The sequence below is a fragment of the Penaeus chinensis genome, chromosome 17 (genome assembly GCF_019202785.1).
Source record: "Penaeus chinensis breed Huanghai No. 1 chromosome 17, ASM1920278v2, whole genome shotgun sequence".
Lineage (NCBI taxonomy): Eukaryota > Metazoa > Arthropoda > Malacostraca > Decapoda > Penaeidae > Penaeus > Penaeus chinensis.
The window spans coordinates 20,636,415-20,651,414 of NC_061835.1; the positions used below are offsets into that span (position 1 = coordinate 20,636,415).

General features: G+C 46.7%; 1 protein-coding gene across 1 annotated transcript in view; it reads right to left on the reverse strand.

Annotated features, from left to right (window-relative positions):
• The window catches only part of LOC125034094 (apoptosis-stimulating of p53 protein 1-like), a 528,367-nt gene that overhangs the window by 272,085 nt on the left and 241,282 nt on the right, over positions 1-15,000 (reverse strand). The window lies entirely within an intron of this gene.

Sequence of the window (15,000 nt, forward strand, 5' to 3'; positions counted from 1 at the left end):
CCCCCTACCCCCCTCCCCTCCCTTCCTCCGTCGCCCCCCTCCCTCACTCCAACACTCCCTCCAACACTCCCCCTACCCCCCCTCCAACGCGCGCACAACCAATTTCAACAAAGTTAACCACCGCCATCGCCACTATCAATCACTTAACCCGAAATCCCCAAGACTAGACACATAACCACGAACATAACTAGGGAGGAAGGGGAAGGGGGGGGGAGGAAGGGGAAGAGGGGGGGGAGGAAGGGGAAAGGAGGGGAAGAAGGGAGGAAGGGGAAGAGGGGGGGAAGGAAGGAAGGGGAAAGGAGAGGAAAAAGGAAAGAAGGGAGGAAGGGGAAGGGGGAGGGGGGAAGGGAGGAAAGGGGAAGGAAGAAGGATAAAGGAGAGGGAAAGGAGAAGGAAAGAGATGGATACGGGAGAGGGAAGAGGATAAGGAAAAGAGAGGGGGGGAAGGAGAAAGCAAGGGAAGAGGGAGAAGAGAGAAAATAAGGAAAAGGAAAGGAGTGAGAGAGAAGGGAGGAAAGGGATAGAAAGGACAAGGGAGAGAAAGCAAAAGAGAAGAATAAGACAGCGAAGCGATGTAAAAGGAGAGAAACGAAACAGATAGCGATAAGGGGAGAAAAAAAATATAAACAGAGAGGATTGGAAAAAAAAAGGAAAAAAAGAAGCCAAACGAAAGGGAAATAAACGAGAAGAGAGGAAATAGGAGAAAAGATAGAAAGGGGATAGGGGGGGAGGGTGATTAAGAGCCTCCCCCCTCCCCCCCTTGTGACGCGACATATTACGCCCATTAAGTATCAAAGCCGATGATAATTGGCGGCATTAATATTGGCGACATGGGGATGACCGATGAGAGATTTTTTTTTGATTTTTTTTATTGTTTTATTATTAATTGGTGAGCTGAGTCCGAGTTGAATAGTCGGTCCTTATTCTTATCTTCTCTCTATTCATTTCTCCTTCTCTTTCTCTTTCTCCTCATTCTAATTATCTTTCCCTTACTCACTCTCATTCTCTTTCTCTTTCTTTCTCTCTCTATTTATTTCTCTTACTCTTCCTCTTTTTCCTCATTCTAATTATATTTGCCTCATTCTCTCTCTCTCTTTCCTTTCCACTTTCCTTTTTTTCATTCTCTTTCTCCTTCTCTTTCTTTTTATCTTTCTCCTTTTCCTTCCATTCCGCTCTCTATAATAATAAATGACCAAAAATACATTGAATAAATAAATAAATATAAAAAAAACACACTAACGCTTCTATATCAACAGGAGGACTTCAAATAACCGAATTTGCATATTCATTGAGCCGCAAAATGATCGCAAGCAAGACACAATAGCGCTTCCAATTTCTCTCTCTCTCCCCTATCCTCCCCTTTCCTCTTTTCTCCTTGTTTCCCTTCCCCTCTTCCCACTATCTCATCACCGTTCTCCTTCCCCCTTCGCTTTCGTTTTTCTTCATCCTCCATCTCTCTCTCTCTCTCTCCTTTTTCCTCTTTTTATTTTTTTTTAATAATTCCCCTTTCCTCATCCCTTCCTTCCCTCTCCACTCATTCGCTCTTTCCCTTATTCCCCTTTCACCATTCCTCCCTCTCATTCATTCCCTGCCCCCTACCCCCCCTCAGTAAGCCTCCCTAAGCGCCCTTCCCCCCTCCTTCAATTCCCTTCCTCCCTCTTTGTTCCCCATCATCATTCCCCCTCCTCCCTTCTCTGCCCCACATACCCAACATACCCTAGACATACCACCTACATACAGTACATCATCCCCTAGACCATTCCTCCTAAAACATCCCACATACACCCACATACGCCCACATACACCCACATCACATACCCACACCCACACGGCGCCGCCAATTCCAAAATGCAGGATAACAACCCCGAGAAAATTCCTTCTAAAACATCCCACATAAACCCACATACGCCCACATCATTCGCCTTACATAACTCCCCCCTCCCCCCTTCCCCCCAACATGACCCCATAGCGCCTCAAAACAACAAAATGCAGGACAACACTGCCGAGAATACCCCCCCCCCCCCCCCCGAGCCTTTAAAATATTCATGCAGATCTGATTCCCGGTAAAGGAGACTGCATCAACGTCACATCCGGGAGAAAGAATTAAAATAAAAACGAAAAAAGAAAAAAAAAAAACATACAAAAAGAAAAAAAAAGAAAAAAAAAGAAAAAAGAAAAAACATACAAAAAGAAAAAAAAACGAAAACAAAAAAATCCACTTTATACAGATTATCCAAAGTGCCCGAGAAAAGAAGTCGCCAAAAAGAAAAAAAGAAAAAAGAAAAGGAAAGAAAGAAAAAAAAAAAAACACTTAATGATATGCAAGTTGGGTCACGTCCTCGGTATAATGGAGAAGGTTAACATAATGAGAAACGACGAACCGGTGATATAATAAACACTTGCATATTATTATCTTTCTTTTCTTCTTTCTCTTCTTTTGTCCTCTTCATCACGCGAAATTGTAGGAGGGAAATGTGACCGTCTTCTTGGGTTACTTACTCGCCCATGAATATGTAAACAAGCTTTATAAGCATATGCTCTATGAAAACAGAAAATAATAAAGAAGGAATAATACTTATATACATACATACATACATATATAAAGGAATAAAAATTCTGTGTTTTTTTACGAATACATACATGCACATATACGCACATACATACATACATACATCATATATATTAATACATATTATATATATATATATATATATATATATATATATATATATATTAATATATATATATATATATATATATATATATATATATATATATATATATATATGTGTATATATACATATTTATATATATCATATAAACATATTCTCACACACACACACACATATATATATACACACTCGCATGCGGGGGCGATTTGTGTGCCCCCTCGCGCTGATTTGCAGGACGTTAAACTGCACCCTGGGTTCTAGGATATTACCCTATGAGATCCTCGTGTCAGGGTTACGGTGAAGTTGTAGTGGTTTAAGCAGAAGGCGTTTGCCAATGCAACTGGTAGTTCACGGCAGATGCAGAATATGTCTGGCGGAAGTTTACGGTGTGTGTGTGTGTGTGTGTGTGTGTGTGTGTGTGTGTGTGTGTGTGTGTGTGTGTGTGTGTGTGTGTGTGTGTGTGTGTGTGTGTGTGTGATAGAAAGAAAGAGAGACAGAGTGTGTGTCCGTACATGTGCACGCATGTGCGTACGTCCGTACATGCGAGTATGTGTGTATGCACGCACACATGCATATGTGCGTTCGCGTGCCTGTGCACCTGTGTGTGTCACTTCCCGCTGAGAGCGTCGGATCAACAAACAAACGCCGGCCAGATCCTCTTCCCTTGCCCTCCGGAGTGCCAGGTAAACCTACGTGGCAGGTAGGACGCTCAGGTATGTCGTACACCTGGCATCGTGCCAAACCTGCTGCTGACGTGAGAAGGAGGGGCAGGGGGAGAAGGGGAGGGGAAGGGGGGAGAAGGGGAGGGGAAGGGGGCAGAAGGGGAGGGGAAGGGGGGAGAAGGGGGGGGGGGGGAGGGAGGGAGGGAGAGAAGGAGAGGAGGAGGGAGAGAGAAGGAGAGAGAAGAGGAGGAGGAGAGAGAGAGAGAGAAGGAGAGGGGAGGGAGGCAGATAGAGAAGGGGAGGGGATGGAGAGAGAGAAAGAGAGAGAGAGAGAAGGGGAAGGAGGAGGAGGAGGGAGGGAGGGAGAGGGAGGGAGGGAGGGAGGGAGGGAGAGGAGAGGAGAGGAGAGGAGAGGAAAGGAGAGGGAGGGAGAGGAGGAGGAGGAAGGGAGGGAGGGAGAGGATGGGGAGTGAGGGAGGGAGAGGGGAGTGGGAGAGAGAGAAAGTGAGGGGAGTGGGAGAGAGCGAAAGGGAGGGGAGTGGGAAAGAGGGAGGGGGGGGAGGGAGAGGCAGGTGTAGGTAGGATGGGAAGGTATGGGAGAATAAAAGAAAGAGGAAAGAGTAAAGGGAAAGGATGAAGGAGATAAAGAAGAAGAGGAGGAGGAGGAGGAGGAGGAGGAGGAGGAAGAGGAGGAGGAAGAGGGGGGGGAGGAGGAGGAGGAGGAGGAGAAGGAGGAAGAAGAAGAATAGAAAGAGGGTGAGTAAGAGAGGATGGATATAGAAAAAAAAGGAACAAAGGAGGAAATGAAAGAAAAAGAAATAAAAGCCGAAGACGAATCATTGAAATGAAAACGGAAAAGATCAATGAAACAACAAATAAACAATCACAAACAAACAAATCAAACCAACCAACAAAAAAAAGAAGATAAGAAAGAAAAAAGCAAGGAAGTAAAAAAAAAAAGCAAGGAAGAAATAAGAAAGATAAAGAAAAAATAGAATAAAGAAAGTCAGTAAAAAAGCAAGAAAGAAAAGAAAAGAAAAGAAAAAGGAGAATAAACCAAATAAAAAAGCAGGAAAGAAAAAAGAAAAGAAAACTTAGAAATGGGGGAAAGAAAAGGCAAAATAAAGCAAAAGCAAAAGAAAAAGAAAAAGAAAAGAAAAAGAAAAAAGAAAAATAAAAAAAGAAAAAAAAGAAAAAAAGCAAAAGAAAAAGAAAAAGAAAAAGAAAAAAAAAGAAAAAGAAAAAGGAAAAAGAAAAAGCGCCCCCAAAAGTCAAGACAAGTCGCCTTCTATCAATAACTTTTGCCACACGAAAGGCCTAGAGTCGACGCCGGAGTAATTAACACAAGACCATCTTTTAATCTTTTTATCCTTTTTTTTTTTGTTTGTTTCCAAGTCCTTTTTATCTTCCTTTTATCTTCTTTCTATTTCTTTCTACCATTTTCATCTTCCTGAGTTCTTTTAATCGTTTTTTATTTTATTTTATTTTCTATCTTCTTTTAATCTTTCAAAGTCCTTTTTAATCTCAGTTTTTCTTCTTCTTCTTCTTCATTTTTGTCTCCGTGTCAAGAGCAGCACAAACTACTTTTTTCCCCAAAATAACGATTTAAAAGACCTTCAAGAATCGTGTCATTATCGCTATCGTTTCGAATTGATCATCGTTAAATACAACGCGTTTTTTATAGCATTTGGAGGTGTCTATTATCATTATCACCATCTTTATTACTAACAATTGGCAGTCTATTATCATCATCATAACTACTTGACCATCCTAACCATCACTATCGTTATTTCACCTTGTCACCACACAAACCATTATAATCATCATTTTTAAACAGTCAAACAACCTAATCGTCACAATCTCTCCAATCTAACATTACCATAATTATCACCATTTCTAACAACCTACTATCATAATTATCTTTAAAAAATTGCCATCCCAATCATCACAATTTCACATTCAACCTTCCAATCATCAGAAGTTCACCATTTACCTTCCCAATCACCACAATTTCACCAATCTACCTTCCCAATCACCACAATTTCACCAATCAACCCTCCCAATCACCACAATTTCCCAATCTACCTTTCCAGTCATCACACCTCTCCCTCTCCCTCTCCCTCCCGCCACCACCAACCTTTCCCCGCAACCGACCTCACCACCATCACCACAATCACTACCACCACCACCATCCTCCAGAAAATAGCACAGTGCCAACCACCCTCATCACACTCGCACTATAAGACCTGGCACTCTCGGCGCGCTTAGCGGATTCACAAACAAACAAACAAAAAAAAAAGCAGAAAAAACACATTAACGAGCAAAACATAACCAAAAAAAGTGAAATAAAAGTGAAAAAACAAACAAAAATAACGAGCAAGACAAAAAAAAAGGTCTTTTGCCTTTTGTCTTAAAAGAGTGTGGTGATTCGTCATTATTTTTTTCTCTCTCTCATGCATTTCCTTCCAGTCATTCAGAAAAAGATAAGAAGTGAAAGGAAGACGGTGAGGGATGAGGAGAGGAAGGAGAGGAAGGAGAGGAAGGAGAGGGAGGAGAGGGACAGGGAGAGGGAGAGGGAGAAGGAGATGAGAGAGAGAGAGAGAGAGAGAGAGAGAGAGAGAGAGAGAGAGAGAGAGAGAGAGAGAGAGAGAGAGAGAGAGAGAGAGAGAGAGAGAGAGAGAGAGAGAGAGAGAGAGAGAGAGAGAGAGAGAGAGAGAGAGAGAGCGAGAGCGAGAGAGAGAGAGAGAGAGAGAGAGAGAGAGCGAGAGCGAGAGAGAGAGAGACGAGGTCGGGAAGGAGGGAGAGTGAAAGCGTGAGAAAATGAATGAATGGATTTCTGGATGAACTGCATGATGGACGGACAGACGATGAAGGAACGAATGGATGGATAGATATTCGGACGGACGGACGGACGAACAAACAAGCACGATAATGCTACTGAATTAGTGAGCGAGCGTACGTCAACCCTCAGCGCCCTCTGTTTGTACACGCGCTCACATTCCTTCTGGAGTACTAATCCTTTTCCCAAAACAGTTTAATTAAGATCCCCCGGAAAGTTATGCCAACAATACTCACTTAATGGTACTCATTAAATATTCCCAGTTAAAATCATTACCTCGTAAAATCAACCATTACTCGGAATAACAAACCTAATTTAGCCACAATTACGACAGCCAAGAATGAATGTTTCGTTTCAGTTTCAGAGTTTCATCGGAACGTTTGATTGTTACTTTTTTTTTTTCTTCAGCCGTTCTAATTACGATAGATTATCATCGTTTATTGTTATCGTCTTCTTCTTCTTCTTCTCGTCCCCTTTCTCTTTCGAACTTTTCATCCTCTTCTTTTTTCATATCCCTCGCCGTTTTACTCCTTTCCCAAGTTTATTCTGTAGTATCACATATTTCCTGTATTCTACTCTTTTTTCTTTATCTCCCCTTCTTTTCCTAATCATTTATCCATTTTGTTCTCATGCTTCTTTTCATTTACCTTTTCCCCAACTCTCTTCTCGCCTTCTCCTTCTCCATATTCATCTCCTCCTCTTCCTCCTCCTCTTGCACCCCCACTCCCATCCTACCTCACCCTCACCTCCTCAACCACCCCCACTAACCTTTCTATTACCACCTCCCCTTCACCCTCACCCCCACTATCATTATCATCATCATTATTCTTCTCCTTCTCCTTCTCCTTCTCCTCCTTCTCCTTCTCCTCCTTCTCCTCATTCTCCTCCTCCTACTCCTCATTCTCCTCATTCTCCTCCTACTCCTCCTACTCCTCCACCTCCCCCCCAAAAAAACGAAAATCACACACCCCGCCTTTCACCCCAAGACGCTGGAGGGGAAGGAAGGAGCACAGCCTCCAAGAAAGTCATTAGTCTTGCTTTGGTCCCGCTGATCCCCCTCACAATCCCTTCTAAATGTGTCTCATCATATACGCAATTCATCATCTAAACCCCCCCTCCCCTCCCCTCTCCCCCCCACCCCACACACACAATCCGCTCCCCATACTCTCTTCCTTCTTCCCCCTTTTTCTCCTCCCCCCTCCACTTCCCCCCTACACTTTTTTTTCCTTCGCTCTAATTCACTCTTTTTCCCTTCTATCTCCTCAACTTTTATTCACCTTATTCCCCTCTATCTCCCCTTCATTCGCCCTTTCCCCATCTACATCCCCCTTGTCCTTCCTCTTTCTCTTCCCCTTTATTTCACCCCTTTCCCAATACTCCCTTTACTCTTCCTTCCTCTCTCTCCCCCACCTTCCCCTCCTTCCCCCCTCTCACTTATCACAAACTTCAATTATTCTCCTTTGTCCTTACCTTCACCTTCACTTCCTCTAATCTTCCACTTACTCCCCCACCCTTCCCCTCCCCTCTTCCTTATCCCTCCCCCTTACTCCCCCATTCCTTGCCCTTCGCTCCCCCTCACCCTTATCCCCTCCCCTCATCCCGAACCATCTCCCCTTCCCCTTCCCTCTTCCCCCTTCCCTCTACCTTCCCCTTTTTCTCCCTCTTCCCATCCCCCACTCCCCTTCCTACCACCAATCCCTACAGAAAAAAAGAAAGAAAACAAAAGGAAAAAAAACGAAGATATAAAAAAAAAAAAAAAAAAAACCATCTATCCACAGATAAGTATTTTTAGAAGACTCTGTGGCAGCCACTTTTTTTTTTTCTAAGCACTTTTTTTACATTCTTTTTACACCTTAATTCTGAGATAAGGAGAAGGGGGGGGGGGGGAAATGGATGGCCGTGATAAGGGTGTGTGTGTGTGTGTCTGTGTGTGTGTGTGTCTGTGTCTGTGTCTGTGTGTGTGTGTGTGTGTGTGTGTGTGTGTGTGTGTGTGTGGTGTGTGTGGGTGAGTGGGAGAGAGAGAGAGAGAGAGAGAGAGGAGAGAGAGAGAGGAGAGAGAGAGAGAGATGAGGAGAGAGAGAGTCTCTCTGTCTCTCTGTCTCTCTGTCTCTCTGTCTCTCTGTCTCTCTGTCTCTCTGTCTCTCTGTCTCTCTGTCTCTCTGTCTCTCTGTCTCTCTGTCTCTCTGTCTCTCTGTCTCTCTGTCTCTCTGTCTCTCTGTCTCTCTGTCTCTCTGTCTCTCTGTCTCTCTGTCTCTCTGTCTCTCTGTCTCTCTGTCTCTCTGTCTCTCTGTCTCTCTGTCTCTCTGTCTCTCTGTCTCTCTGTCTCTCTGTCTCTCTGTCTCTCTGTCTCTCTGTCTCTCTGTCTCTCTGTCTCTCTGTCTCTCTGTCTCTCTGTCTCTCTGTCTCTCTGTCTCTCTGTCTCTCTGTCTCTCTGTCTCTCTGTCTCTCTGTCTCTCTGTCTCTCTGTCTCTCTGTCTCTCTGTCTCTCTGTCTCTCTGTCTCTCTGTCTCTCTGTCTCTCTGTCTCTCTGTCTCTCTGTCTCTCTGTCTCTCTGTCTCTCTGTCTCTCTGTCTCTCTGTCTCTCTGTCTCTCTGTCTCTCTGTCTCTCTGTCTCTCTGTCTCTCTGTCTCTCTGTCTCTCTGTCTCTCTGTCTCTCTGTCTCTCTGTCTCTCTGTCTCTCTGTCTCTCTGTCTCTCTGTCTCTCTGTCTCTCTGTCTCTCTGTCTCTCTGTCTCTCTGTCTCTCTGTCTCTCTGTCTCTCTGTCTCTCTGTCTCTCTGTCTCTCTGTCTCTCTGTCTCTCTGTCTCTCTGTCTCTCTGTCTCTCTGTCTCTCTGTCTCTCTGTCTCTCTGTCTCTCTGTCTCTCTGTCTCTCTGTCTCTCTGTCTCTCTGTCTCTCTGTCTCTCTGTCTCTCTGTCTCTCTGTCTCTCTGTCTCTCTGTCTCTCTGTCTCTCTGTCTCTCTGTCTCTCTGTCTCTCTGTCTCTCTGTCTCTCTGTCTCTCTGTCTCTCTGTCTCTCTGTCTCTCTGTCTCTCTGTCTCTCTGTCTCTCTGTCTCTCTGTCTCTCTGTCTCTCTGTCTCTCTGTCTCTCTGTCTCTCTGTCTCTCTGTCTCTCTGTCTCTCTGTCTCTCTGTCTCTCTGTCTCTCTGTCTCTCTGTCTCTCTGTCTCTCTGTCTCTCTGTCTCTCTGTCTCTCTGTCTCTCTGTCTCTCTGTCTCTCTGTCTCTCTGTCTCTCTGTCTCTCTGTCTCTCTGTCTCTCTGTCTCTCTGTCTCTCTGTCTCTCTGTCTCTCTGTCTCTCTGTCTCTCTGTCTCTCTGTCTCTCTGTCTCTCTGTCTCTCTGTCTCTCTGTCTCTCTGTCTCTCTGTCTCTCTGTCTCTCTGTCTCTCTGTCTCTCTGTCTCTCTGTCTCTCTGTCTCTCTGTCTCTCTGTCTCTCTGTCTCTCTGTCTCTCTGTCTCTCTGTCTCTCTGTCTCTCTGTCTCTCTGTCTCTCTGTCTCTCTGTCTCTCTGTCTCTCTGTCTCTCTGTCTCTCTGTCTCTCTGTCTCTCTGTCTCTCTGTCTCTCTGTCTCTCTGTCTCTCTGTCTCTCTGTCTCTCTGTCTCTCTGTCTCTCTGTCTCTCTGTCTCTCTGTCTCTCTGTCTCTCTGTCTCTCTGTCTCTCTGTCTCTCTGTCTCTCTGTCTCTCTGTCTCTCTGTCTCTCTGTCTCTCTGTCTCTCTGTCTCTCTGTCTCTCTGTCTCTCTGTCTCTCTGTCTCTCTGTCTCTCTGTCTCTCTGTCTCTCTGTCTCTCTGTCTCTCTGTCTCTCTGTCTCTCTGTCTCTCTGTCTCTCTGTCTCTCTGTCTCTCTGTCTCTCTGTCTCTCTGTCTCTCTGTCTCTCTGTCTCTCTGTCTCTCTGTCTCTCTGTCTCTCTGTCTCTCTGTCTCTCTGTCTCTCTGTCTCTCTGTCTCTCTGTCTCTCTGTCTCTCTGTCTCTCTGTCTCTCTGTCTCTCTGTCTCTCTGTCTCTCTGTCTCTCTGTCTCTCTGTCTCTCTGTCTCTCTGTCTCTCTGTCTCTCTGTCTCTCTGTCTCTCTGTCTCTCTGTCTCTCTGTCTCTCTGTCTCTCTGTCTCTCTGTCTCTCTGTCTCTCTGTCTCTCTGTCTCTCTGTCTCTCTGTCTCTCTGTCTCTCTGTCTCTCTGTCTCTCTGTCTCTCTGTCTCTCTGTCTCTCTGTCTCTCTGTCTCTCTGTCTCTCTGTCTCTCTGTCTCTCTGTCTCTCTGTCTCTCTGTCTCTCTGTCTCTCTGTCTCTCTGTCTCTCTGTCTCTCTGTCTCTCTGTCTCTCTGTCTCTCTGTCTCTCTGTCTCTCTGTCTCTCTGTCTCTCTGTCTCTCTGTCTCTCTGTCTCTCTGTCTCTCTGTCTCTCTGTCTCTCTGTCTCTCTGTCTCTCTGTCTCTCTGTCTCTCTGTCTCTCTGTCTCTCTGTCTCTCTGTCTCTCTGTCTCTCTGTCTCTCTGTCTCTCTGTCTCTCTGTCTCTCTGTCTCTCTGTCTCTCTGTCTCTCTGTCTCTCTGTCTCTCTGTCTCTCTGTCTCTCTGTCTCTCTGTCTCTCTGTCTCTCTGTCTCTCTGTCTCTCTGTCTCTCTGTCTCTCTGTCTCTCTGTCTCTCTGTCTCTCTGTCTCTCTGTCTCTCTGTCTCTCTGTCTCTCTGTCTTTCTGTCTCTCTGTCTCTCTGTCTCTCTGTCTCTCTGTCTCTCTGTCTCTCTGTCTCTCTGTCTCTCTGTCTCTCTGTCTCTCTGTCTCTCTGTCTCTCTGTCTCTCTGTCTGTCTGTCTCTCTGTCTATCTGTCTCTCTGTCTCTCTGTCTCTCTGTCTCTCTGTCTCTCTGTCTCTCTGTCTCTCTGTCTCTCTGTCTCTCTCTGTCTCTGTCTCTCTCTCACACAAACACACACAAACACACACACACACACACACACACACACACACACACACACACACACACACACACACACACACACACACACACACACACACACATCCCCCACCTCCTACCCCCAACCCCTACGCCACCCACCCCCACAACCCCCACTCCCCCACCCCCACAAGCCGACACGCGCACTCCAACCCCACTTACGCCCACTGCATTTGAGCCGAAACGAGGCCATTCCAATAGCAAAAGCCCATCGCCGGCAATACTGATACAATATATATATATATTTACGTAATTCCACATGATACTGGCCAGCCCCATCACACAGCCGGGATGTAATTATACGTATCGGCAGTGTATGCAATGGACACTGAATAATCACCATAAAGCAATAGAAACCATTGCACTGTAAACACTATCAAGAAAGCACCATGCGGATAACACCATGCCAATGCACCATTGCATGACCACGCAGAAAGTGAATTAACTATTACACGTGCAATACCACCACTGAAGGCAATTACCGGAAACAAAACGGAGCAGTTATCATATAGTAAAACATAAAAATAAAAATAAAAATCATTGTATAAATGAAGGAATAAATGAATAAATGAATTACAGAAGCAAGTCGATAACTGAAATAATAACACTAAGTAATACCAACCGGCCAGGCTCAACTAAACAAACCTCATAAAAACCATCGCCAAAGCAAGTCAGATGAGACAAATGAATAAATAAATAAATAAATACATAAATAGATAAATAAATAAACTTATAAACAGATCAATGGGATACATAACACGAATACACTTCACAGACCCATGTCCCCCTGCATCGCCTCCCTCACCTCCGATTTCGGCGACACAAACAAAGCCTTGCACAGCCACGATTAGCAGTGGCGATGGTGACGACGATGGTGAGAGGTCGTGGCAGCCCCCTCTTCCTCTCTCCCTACTCCTCAGAAGATGGCGTGACGATGGTGCCTTCTCCCGCTCGTCGTGATTCAGCAGGAGCAGCACAGAAAAGGCAGCACACAGCACGCAGCAGATAGCCCCCAGTCCCCGAGTTTCTGCTGCCCGCTATCTCTCTCTCTCCCCTCTCCCTCTCTCGTGCCAACTGAGGGATCCCGCACACAGGGGGCTCTGCTTGGTCGCTGTGGTGTGTGGTGTGGCCCGGGGTGTGGTGTGTGGTGTGCCGTCGCATGGTGGCCCTCGTCATGGTGCCGGAAGTACGCAGAGCCCCCATCTCCTAGTAACAGTTAATCACTTAATTGCGAGTTGGAAAAAAAGTGTTAAAAATGCCCAAGCGATGAATCTGGTGCCAACGACGTGGCCCTATTTCAAAGGGAGCATAAGTAGAGCCGGTAATTAGTCAGGGTGCTTGGCCAGGGCCAATAATAGGCCAGGGTGCTTATGTCACCACATCGGAAATGCCACCGACGCACAAATACGACCTTGAGAAGTGACACCTTTAGAGGAGAGGAAAAGAGGGGGGTGGGGGGGTTAAGAGGGAGAAATAGAAAGACGGAAATAAAAGAAGAGAAAGAAAAAGAGAGAAAAAATAGTGAAACGGAAGAAGATATATAAGGAAAAGAGTTAAAATAAAAACGAAAAAGAAAACGATAAACACAGATAAGAAAGAAGAAAAAAGACACACGAGGAGGAGAGAACAGAAGAGAAGGAGCAAGAGAGAAAAAAACAAAAAAAGGAGGACTAAGAGAAAAAGATTGGAAGAGCAAAAGAGGAAGAGAAAGAGAGAGAGAGAGAGAGAAGCAAGAGAGGAGAAGAGAGAGAGAGAGAAGAAGCAAGAGAGGAGAAGAGAGAGAGAGAGAGAGAGAGAGAGAAGCACCAGCAAGAGAGGAGAAGAGAGAGAGAGAGAGATGAGAAGCACCAACAAGAGAGGAGGAGAGAGAGAGAGAGAGAGAAGAAGCAAGAGAGGAGAAGTGAGAGAGAGAGAGAGAGAGAGAAGAAGCAAGAGGGGAGGAGAAAGAGAGAGAAAAGGAGACCTTCACCCCGACATTCCCCGGTAAGGAACGCAAACACAAAAATCCGCCGCGAAATCCCCGAACCCGCCACAGCTCAAAAGGGGGATCCGCCTTCATTTCGAAATTATTATCATTTCTTTCGGACTTTCTCCCTCTCTTTCCTTTTTTCCTTTTTTCCGCCTCCTCCTTTTCTTTCCCTTCCCACTTCCCCACCTCTTCTTCTTTCTTCATCCTTTCCCTTCTCCTCTTCCTCCCCTCCCTCTTTCTACTCCTTCCACCACTCCCATTCTTTATTCCTACCTTCACCCTCCTCCTTCCCTTCCTCTCCATTATCTTCTTCCCCCCCATCTTTTACCTCCCACAGGGCCCTCCATCTACCCCCCCTTTCCCCCTCCTCCCCCATGCTATCAAATTCTACTCTTAACCGCCTACGTTTAATTATGAGAAGCTTAGTTTCCAATCCTTACGTCCAAGCCACTGGAGATCATCTTAAGACAGGTAAAGGTAAACCTGGGTCTCAGGTAAGCGCGCGCGCACACACACACACACACACACACACACACACACACACACACACACACACACACACACACACACACACACACACACACACACACATATATATATACCTACCTACACACAGACGCACGCACACACATACATACATAAATCGAGGCGAGGAGCGAAAAGGTCGACTTGTCGTGGGTATCTTGCGATAACCTCATCCTTATGGAAAACGGAGACGGAATCTCTGGCCAGAACATACTCATTTCACGCGCAGGTTTCACCCATGCCCCTCCTACCCCTATCACCCCCACCCCTACCTCAAGCTCCCCACTACAACCCCTACCTCCATCACACCTTATCTCTCGATCTCATCTATCCCGTACCTCTTTCCTAACCACTAACCACTACTACTCACTGCTTATTTCCCCTACTCCCCACTCCCCACTCCCCACTACTTCCCAGTACCCCCCACATTCGCTCTAATTACTATCCCCCATAACCCCCACTCCCCCTACATCCCTATTATGACTCCCCACTACCCACTCCCCTTATCACTCGTTTCTACCCCTACTCCCAACTACCTACCCATTACCCCTTACTACCCCAACCCTCCCCTACCTTTTAACCCCCCTATCTCCCATTACCCCAACCCACTCCACTCTCCCTACCCACTTACCCTCACTTCCCCGCTACCCTAACCCACCCTATGCCCTATACCCTTTACCCCTCACTCCCCACAAACCTCCCCCCTCCCCCACAACCCCCTATCCCCACTCCACACTAACCTCCCCTACCCCCACCCCACACTCCCAACACCTCCCCTCCACTCCACCACCACCCTACCCCCTGTCGCCACTCCGCTTCCCCCCCTCCCCCCTCCCCCCTTCCCTTTCACCCCAGCGCCGCCCTGGTGTGAAATTGCTTGTCGCTTCCACTTCCCTTTGCCCTACGCTTCCCGAGACGCGCGAGGGACACTTCTTCCACGCCCTCGCTGCTTAATGAGGCGCCGGACGATCCCCTTCAGGAGGAGGAGGAGGAGGAGGAGGAGGAGGAGGAGGAGGAGGAGGAGGAGGAGGAGGAGGAGGAGGGGGGGGAGGGGGAGGAGGGGGAGGAGGAGGAGGAGGAGGAGTAGGAGGAGGAGGAGGAGGAGGAGGAGAAAGGGAGGAGGGGGAGGAGGAGGAAGAGGAGCTCTAAAGGAGGAGGAGTAGGAGGAGGAGGAGGAGGAGGAGGAGGAGGAGGAGGAGGAGGAGGAGGAGGAGGAGGAGGAGCTCTAAAGGAGGAGGAGTAGGAGGAGGAGGAGGAGGAAGAGGAGGAGGAGAAAGGGAGGAGGGGGAGGAGGAGGAAGAGGAGGAAGAGGAGGAGGAGGAGGAGGAGGAGGAGGAGGAGGAGCTCTAAAGGAGGAGGAGTAGGAGGAGGAGGAGGAGGAGGAGGAGGAGGAGGGGGG